Genomic DNA, 9,570 nt, shown 5'->3' with positions numbered 1-9,570 from the left:
TCTGTTTCTTTCAGACTCAGTTTTGGTAGGTTATTTGTTTCTAGGAATTTATCCATTTCTTATTGTTTGTCCAATATGTTGGCATACAGTTTTTCATAATATTCTCCTATAATTGTTTGTATTTCTGTAGTGTCAGTTGTTATTTCTCCTTTTTCATTTGTGATTTTGAGTCCTACCTCTCTTGTTTTGATGAGGCTGGCTAGAGGTTTATGCATTTTGTTGATATTTTCAAAAAATCAGCTTCTGATTCATTGATCTCTTCTTCTTTTTTTTTTTTTCAGTTTCTATTTTGTTTATTTCTTCTCCATTCTTTATTCTTTCTTTCTGCTAGTTTGGGGTTTTGTTTGTTCTTTTTATAACTCCTTTAGGTGTATGGTTAGGTGGTTTATTTGAGATTTTTCTTCTTGAAGAAGGCCTCCCTCCTAGAACCATTTTTGCTATATCACCAAGATTTTGGACGATTGTGTTTTTATTTTCATTTGTCTTCATGTATTTTTTGGATTTCCTCTTTGATTTCTTGGTTGACCCCATTCGTTGTTTAGTAGCATGTTCTTTAACCTCCATCTATTTGTGGTCTTTTAGATTTTTTCTTGTGGTTGACTTCTATTTCATGGCATTGTGGTAAAAAAAAAAAATACGAAATGACTTCAATCTTTTTGAATTTGTTGAGACTTGTTTTGTGGCCTAGTATGTGATCTGTTCTGAAGAATGTTCCATGTGGGCGTGAAAAGAGTGTGTATTCTGATGTTTTAGGCTGAAATGTTCTGAATATATCTGTTAAGTCCACCTGGTCCAGTGTGTCATTCAAAGCTACTGTTTCATTGTTGGTTTTCTGTTTGAATGATCTGTCTGTTGATGTAAGTGGGATGTTAAACTCCTTACTCTTATAGTATTACCATCCATTAGTTCTTTTATTGTTACTAACAGTTTTAAGTATTTGGGTGCACCCCTGTTTGGTGCATAAATGTTTATAATTATTATATCTTCTTGTTGGGTTGTCCCTTGAATGATTATATGCTGTCTTTCTTTGTGTCTTGTTACAGATTTTATTTATTTATTTATTTATTTATTTTTGAGAGAGAGAGAGAGAGAGAGATTGAATGTGCACAGGGGAAGGGAAGAGGGAGAGGGAAATAGAGGATCTTAAGCAGGTTCCACACCTGTGGTGGAGCTTGACGTGGGGCTTGATCTCTTGACCCTAAGAGCATAACCTGAGCAGAAATCAGAAGTTGTTTAACTGACAGAACCACCCAGGCGCCCCCTAGAGGCTTTGTTTTAAAGTCTGTTTTGTCCTAAGTATTGCTATTCTGGCTTTCTTTTGACATCCATTTGTGTGATAATTTTTTTTCAATCCCCTCACTTTCAATCGCAGGAGTCTTTAGGTCTGAAATGAATCTCTTGTAGGGAGCATATAGAGGGATGTCTTTTTTTTTTTTTTTTTAAATCCATTCTGTCACCCTGTGCCTTACTGAAAAGTGTTTAGTCTGTTACTATTCAAAGTTATTTCGATAGGTATGTATTCATTGTCATTTTGTTAATTGTTTTATAGTTGTTTTTGTAGTTCGACTCAGTTCCTTTTTTTGCTTGCTCTCTTTTATGATAAGGTGACTTTCTTTAGTGATACACTTGGATACCTTTCTCTTTATTTTTTTGGTATCTATTACTGGTTTTTGGTTTCTGGTTACTATTTGGTTTGTAATAACATCCTCTGCATATCGCAGTCTATATTAAGTCAATGGTTGCTTAAGTTTGAACCCATTCTTTTCTCCTTTCCACATGTTTTAGTTGTATGTTGTCATTGTTTGTATCCTTTTAGTTTGTGAGTCCCTTGAGTGATTTTTACAGGTATACTTATTTTTATTGCTTTTGTGATTCCTGGTTTCCTTACTTTTTATTTCTACTCAGAGAGTCCCCTTTAACATTTCTTGTAGCTCTGGTTTAGTGGTCATAAATTCCTTTACTGATGTCATATTCTGCTAGTCTTCAGTTTGTTTTTTGTGTTATTTATACTCATGTGTTATCCTTAGACATTGTAGTTCATTAGGAAGAAAACTGGTTTTAGAGAGCGTTTTTTATAGGGTATGAACACTCTAAAGTAAAAATAGTCCTCAGTAGTGTTTGCATTGACTGTAAAATGGTAGAAAGCCAAGTATTGTTCTGTTATAGCATTTTTATGCAGTTCTTTTAATCTTAGTACAAGAGGACACAGAGGAAGAAATTTTTCCCCAGCTTATTATTTTGATGTAATTCCAATAGTTTATTTTTGCTTTGGCTTCCCGTGCTTGAGGAGTCATAACTGTGAAAATGCTGCTCGGGTTGATGTCAAAGAGATTACTGCCTAAGGAGATTTATGGTTTTGCATTTAGGACTTTAATCTATTTTGACTTTTGTGTGTGTGTGTGTGTGTGTGTGTGTGTGTGTGTGTGTGTGTGGTGTATGTAAGTGGTCCAGTTTAATTCTTCACCATTTATGGAAGACATTGTCTTTTCTTCATCATATGTTCTTTGCTCTTGGGTTATAGATTAATTAACCATGTAAGCATGGGGTTTATTTCTGGGTGTTCTGTTCTGTTACATTAATCTGTGACTATTTTTGTGCCAGTACCATACTGTTTTGATTTCTACAGTTTTATAATATATCTTGAAATCTGGAATTATGATGCCTCTGGCTTTGTTCTTCTTATTCCAGATTGCTTTGACTATTCAGGGTCTTTTTTGGTTTCATACAAATTTTAGTAGTATTTCTTTCAATTATATGAAAAATGCTATTGTATTTTGGTAGGTATTGCATTGAATATTTAGATTGCTTTGGGAAGTCTGGGCATTTTAATGGTATTAATTCTTCCAGTCCATGGGCATGGAATAGTTTCCATTTATTTGTGTATCTTGAGTTTCTTTGATCAATGTTTTATAATTTTCAGTCTTTTACCTCCTTGGTTAAATTTATTGCTAGGTATATTTTTGGTGTGCTGTAAAATGGGATTGTTTTCTTCATTTCTTTCTGCTGTTTCATTATCAGTTTATAGAAATGCAACAGATTTCTGTATATTAGCTTTGTTTACAGAGTTCATTTATTCTAGTAGTTTTTGGGTGGAGTTTTAGTTTTCTATATATAGTACCATGTCATCTGCCAATAGGGACAGTTTAACTTCTTCCTTAACAATTTGGATGCCATTGTTTCTATTTCTTGCCTGATTGTTGTAGCTAGGATTTCCATTACTTGTTGGATAAAAGTGGCAAGAGTGGACATCCTTGTCATGTTCTTGATCTTAGGGGAAAAACTATCAGTTAATTGACCAGTGACTATGATGTGAACTGTAGGTTGTCCTGTATGGCCTTTATTATGTTGAGGTATGTTCCCTTTAAATCCATTTCATTGAGAGTTTTTATCATGAGTATATATCACATTTTTCAAATGTTTTTACTGCATCTTTTGAGATGACCATATGGCTTTTATCCTTCATTTTGTTGATGGGGTGCATCACATTGATTTGTGGATATTGAACCAGGAAGGATATTTATTTAACCAAAAATTCTTAAAAATAACAACTTTTTCAATCAACATTTTCAGCATCCGTAATGAGCTTGCTGGTTTTTGCTAACAAACATGTATACTGTGTATTTTCCTATTTTTACTATATACTTACTTTACCTGCCTTTGCCAAGTCATCTAATAACATCAATGTATTTAAAAAAAAAATGTGTGTCTGGCTCCAGGTAGTAGTCCATTTGGGCCAATAATTAATCTCCAATCAACCTCTTTTCTCTAAAACACAAAGTTAGTAACAATGCACCATTTCTGTTTTTTACAGAGTTTGAAGAGTTTTAAAATGTTTTGAATTCTTAGGGAAAAGTTGGCATGTAAATAAAATTCAAGCTGACTTTTATTCTTGTTCTCATGTAAATTTGGTAGCTTTGGTACTGCTTTTAAATATACCCAGTGCTCACATTGGACTCATGCATTCTATTTCGTGAGTATTCTGTCTTTGCCAGCACTTACAATGGAATTTGATGGTCTGGGTATACTTCTTCAGTGGATTTTGCAGCATTTTCACTTCTGTTTCCTAACAGACATTTTATACATTTCATAGCAATGTCTAATGCTTTACTTATCATTAAAGGATAAGGCTGTATGGGAAGTCTACTGGTATGAACTGTGGAGAGTCAGCAGTATTGAAGTCGATAAGTCAGGGCTGTGTTGAGGACTCTAAGGAGACTAAATATTTTATTTACAGAGTAATTCAGTGTATGTCTGAAGGTTTCTTCCAAGACTATGCCTATCGGGAAAATGCTGAATATATAATATTAGCAAGAGGGAAGCAGTTTTAGCTGCTTGTATCTCTGCCAAAGTGAGTTGGCCAGCAGCCTATAAGATACACTTGAAGCACATAGAGAACTTTATTTTTTAGAGGGAACAATGTAACTCTTCACCTAAAGCTAAAAAGAGTGAATGCTTCATCTGGTAGTACTCCCTCCCCCATTTTTTCCCCCCAAATTACAGACTGAGGAATGTTTAGCTATCCAATGATCTAATAGACTAGCTGTCTGAAATAATTCAAAGTGCTTTGCAATAGCTGTGACTTCCAGGGCAAACCATATTCATTGTGAGGCCTAAAATATCCTTTTCCACTCACCCACATGAAAACTTTGGTTGGAACATTTAAATACTGTTATCTCTGCTATTAGTTAAACTATTGAAGAGGTTGCCTGTAATATCTGAAAGTATATTAAATAAGAAAATGCTCACTCTTCTGTTCTCAAGTTCTTGTTACACATTTAGAGACAAGCATTCAATGTCTGTACTTTATTAAGGAGAAAAGAGGCATTAAAAAATACTCTTCTAAAATAAATATTACCTCCTGTGACCCTCAGGTTTTATTCCTGTGGGTTGAAACTGGAGCACAGTCTCAACCTTGATTGCACTTTGGAATCACCTGGGGAGCTTTAAAATGTCCTTGCATCTAGATCCCAGATCCATGGTTTCTGAATTAATTGCTCTGAGGTATGTCTTGGCCATTGGTTGAGTGATTGTAAGAGGAAGCTAAGATGAAGCTTACAGGTAACCCCTTCGACTTTCATGGTGATGCTCCTACTATTTGTCATGACACACGTGACCCCAAGTGTTATGGAGTCAAAAGAAAAGGAAAACAATAGATACATATTTTAACTCTAACAGTGGGAAAGGTGATTTGTCACCCATATGAGCTTTTTCCAAAATAGACTTCTTTAAGCTGTACTATAGAATGATAGCTTTGTATCCATGACTAAGTAAAAAACGTGACATCAGTAAATCTCTGAGGATTCTGTATACCAACAAAATTTGGTTGGCAGTATACAAATCAAGGTAATATTGGGAGACAGTTCTCTTTGCATCTTTTATGTGTCTTCATGTCTTGAAAGCAGAAGCACTGTCTTTTGTTCCAGATTCTTTTCCAGGATGTTTGTATAGTGAATAGCTTTGGAAGACAAAGTATCTCCCTCTGGAGCAAAAGGCAAGCAAGCATGCTTACCATCCACAGTGAAAGCTATATGTTCTCTAAGCTCAGGATTTTTCTCCAATAATACAAGTCACTCTGTATTCAGGCATTTACCTGGGCCCATTATCATCATCCCTGTAGGACTTGGGATGGAAGTAAGTGCTGGAAATATACTGAAGTTCCTGCTTCTCTCTGTGCCAGGAGTAATAAGGCACTTTGTCTCTGGCTCGAGAGACTCATGTCTTCTCTAAGCATCCATAGAACAGGGGCTATCTGGCTTGTTGGTTTCCCAGTATGTGAATTCTCAGACCTTTCATAGTTACTACCAGGTAATAATAGTACAACATTTTAAAGAAATTAAAGGAAAGAAAGTTTGAGTCAAGCATTATTTTGTTGTGGTTTCCTTAATGTATCGAGACTATATAATGTGTTCTAACTGGAGAAGATCAGGGAATGCTATACTTGTTAGCATTTTTGAGGCTTTTGAAGACCGAGACCTTCATTTAACCAAGCCATGACTAGGAGCCTTGAAAAAAGGTAATCATTCTATTTATTTAATTGGGGATTTAAGAAACTTAAAGTGAGGACAAGTGTCAAAGGCCAGTAGGTTAATAAGTTGTAATAAATAGAAAATGCGATGTAAAGTTGGGAGGTAAATAAATGGAGAAAGGAATGTAGAATGTACTCACTGATTGCTACACAGTTAATAAATAGTTGTAAAAGGATACTTGGGGCGCCTGGGTGGCTCAGTGGGTTAAGCCGCTGCCTTTGGCTCAGTTCATGATCCCAGGGTCCTGGGATTGAGTCCCGCGTCGTCGGGCTCGCTGCTCAGCAGGGAGCCTGCTTCCCTTCCTCTCTCTCTGCCTGCCTCTCTGCCTACTTGTGATCTCTCTCTGTCAAATAAATAAATAAAATCTTAAAAAAAAAAAAAAAAGGATACTATCAAAAGCTAGTTAACCCTAGCATTAGATGTCTCTTTAGGAAAAAAGAGGACTTAAAGCATTATCAAATGCATAAGGACAAAGACAACTACTAAAGCAGAAATATACATTTCACTAAGTAACAAAGAAATACAATAAAACATTAAAAAATAAATTAAAAATAGTACTATAACAAAGTTCACACAGTAAATACAGCATTAAATAGGCCAAACATAATTATATCAACAAGTATACATGGGCCTATCTCATTTATTAAAAGGGAGGGATTTTCATATTTGCTTACAAGCACAGTTAAACTGTAAAAGTGACAAGGTGGCTAACAAGTAATGGACAATGGTAGCACAGCAGATAAATGTAAACAGTAAATAAGGGGGAGTCATCATACTAGTTTCAGACAAAGGAGAAAGCAGGCCAAAAGTAGCAGATGAGAATGAAACACTAGAGTGTAAAGGCTAAAATTCACATTGATGCTAAAACAGTATGGATCTCACTGCCACCAAACAAACAGTAAAAACTTCACAAGGCAAAAGTAAAGGACAGACACAAAGCAATAGGAAGTAGACTTTAAAATGACATTCTTAGTCTAATACAGGTTAAGCAGACAAAAATGATTAGGTCTTTAGAAGGTCAAAGCAGCATCCGCAGTAAGGTAGATCTTATAGCTGTCAGACTTCTTAAGAGCACAGGAAGGTTTACAAAAACTGACCACAATAAATACTGTATAATAGAAAAAGTGTAAATAGCAATCTCCTATCACAGTGCAATAAACTAGAAATTATGATTTCTATCATAACAGTGAAAAAGCAAAAATCTCTTTAACTTGAAAATTTAAAATCTCCCTATTAAACATGGATAAAAGGAAAATAAAAACTGAATTTTAAGAATTTCTAAATAAAAATAATAAAACTCTCTGCATTAGAATCTGTTGGGCACAAATGAAAGCATTGACTAGAAGAAAATTCTTAACTCTAACTTCTTTTATCAATGAAAAAGAATGACATACGTAAGATACATTCCTAGCTCAAACTGCTAGGGAAAAAAATGAGGTTCAAGATAGAATAAATATAAAAGCACAATGAGGTAGAAAATTAAACATTAAAAAAAAAAAATTAAAATGCTGACTCTTCAAGAAAAATGCAACACTATAGACCAAGCCCTAACTGGCCTTAAAAAAAGGAAATGGGAAACACAAATAAGCAAAATAAAGTATAAGGGAAATACCACTGAGAAAGAAGAAATTTTAAACACCTCTTTCAAAATTTGTTTGAAATTCTATATAATAGTATGATTTATTAAGAAAGTATAGTCTCCTTAATTGACCTTAATTGCGTTTGAAAGTAGGCTGACATGGGGAGTTTAGGAGAAGGGAGTTGGGGGAAATTGGAAGGGGAGGTGAACAATGAGAGACTATGGACTCTGAAAAACAATCTGAAGGGTTTGAAGAGGTGGGGGGGGGGGGGGAGGTTGGGGGAACCAGGTGGTGGATATTAGAGAGGGCACGGATTGCATGGAGCACTGGGTGTGGTACAAAAAACAATGAATACTGTTATGCTGAAAACAAATGAAAAAAATGATTAAAAAAAAAAGTAGGCTGAACTTCTATGGAATAAATAAAGCAAAGAAAAACTATCCCACTGAAAGCTTCACACTAAGATGATTTCATGGGAGAATTGAAGATACCATCAAAAGTTTGATCCCAGTTGTACTTTAAATATTCCAGTAAGTAGGAAAAAAATAAGAAAACTTCCAAATTATTCTTATGAAATAAGTCTAACACTGCTCTTGAGAATTCCAAAGAAGTACTGACTATCAGTGCAACAGTTCTCAATAAAATATTAATATACACAACCTAACACTCATTAGAAAACAATAAACCATAATGAATGGTGGGGCAGAGGGGCTTTCCTTCTAAGGCCAAGTATAAGACAAGGATGTTCTCTCTCACCACTCCTATTCAGCATGGTTCTGGAAGTCCTAGTTAGTGCAGGAAGAGAAGGAAAAGAATTTAAAAAATACACAGATTGGAAAGAAGAAATAAAACTCTCCTTGCAGATGACAGATTGTGTCGAAGATCTCAAATCTACAAAAATCTCATGAACGTGCAAGTATATAACAAAACTTCAGGACACAAAGTGAATATACAAAATCAGTTGCTTCTCTGTATATCAGCCGTGAAAAACTGGAATTTGAAATAAAAAAATACCATTTTCAATAGCACCCAAAACCCACTTAGATGTAAGGCTAAGAAAATATATATAGGATCTGTATGTCAAAAATTATAAAATATTAAAAGTCAAAGAAACTTTAAATGGAGAGATACAGTACATGCATGTAGTGATATAAGAACCAATATTGTTGAGCTACTCTTTCCAATTTGATTTCTGAATGCAGAATAATCCCTGTCAAAATTCCAGTAAACTATTGTGTAAATAAAAACAAACTGATTTTAAAATTTATGTAGGGGCTCCTGGGTGGCTCAGTGGGTTAAGGCCTCTGCCTTCAGCTCAGGTCATGATCCCAGGGTCCTGGGATCGAGCCCCACATCGGGCTCTCTGCTCAGCCGGGAGCCTGCTTCCTCCTCTCTCTCTCTCTGCCTGCCTCTCTGCCTACTTGTGATCTCTGTCTGTCAAATAAATAAATAAAAAATCTTTAAAAAAAATTTATGTAGAAAGGCAAAAGACCTAGATTAGTTAATACAGTACTGAAGAAGAACAACAAAGTTGGAGGACTCTCAGTACCGGATTTTAAGATTTCAAATAAAACTATAGGAATGAAGATGGCATATTGGCAAAAGGCTGGGTACATAGATCAATGAAAGAGAATAGAGAGCCCAGAATTAGACCCACATAAATACAGCCAACTAATTTTTGACAAAAACACGGAAGCAATTTAAAAGAGAAAAGATAGTCTTCAACATATGGTGTCGAAAATATTGTTCATTCATATGCAAAAAATGTGCTTAGATACAGACCTTAAACTTTCCACAAAAACATACTCAAAATGGATCATAGACTAAGTGTAAAATGCGAAACTATAAAATTTTTAGAAGATGTAGGGCGAAATCTACATAAAAGTACAATTTTTAAGAGAAAAAAAAATTGATGAGATGCACTTCAGGGGGAAAGATCCGAATAGAGACCTTACCAGTAAAAT

The sequence above is a fragment of the Enhydra lutris genome, unplaced genomic scaffold, assembly GCF_002288905.1.
Source record: "Enhydra lutris kenyoni isolate GAN:26980312 unplaced genomic scaffold, ASM228890v2 scaffoldscaffold16, whole genome shotgun sequence".
In the NCBI taxonomy this organism is placed as follows: Eukaryota; Metazoa; Chordata; class Mammalia; order Carnivora; family Mustelidae; genus Enhydra; species Enhydra lutris.
Note: the sequence above shows the minus strand (reverse complement) of the source record.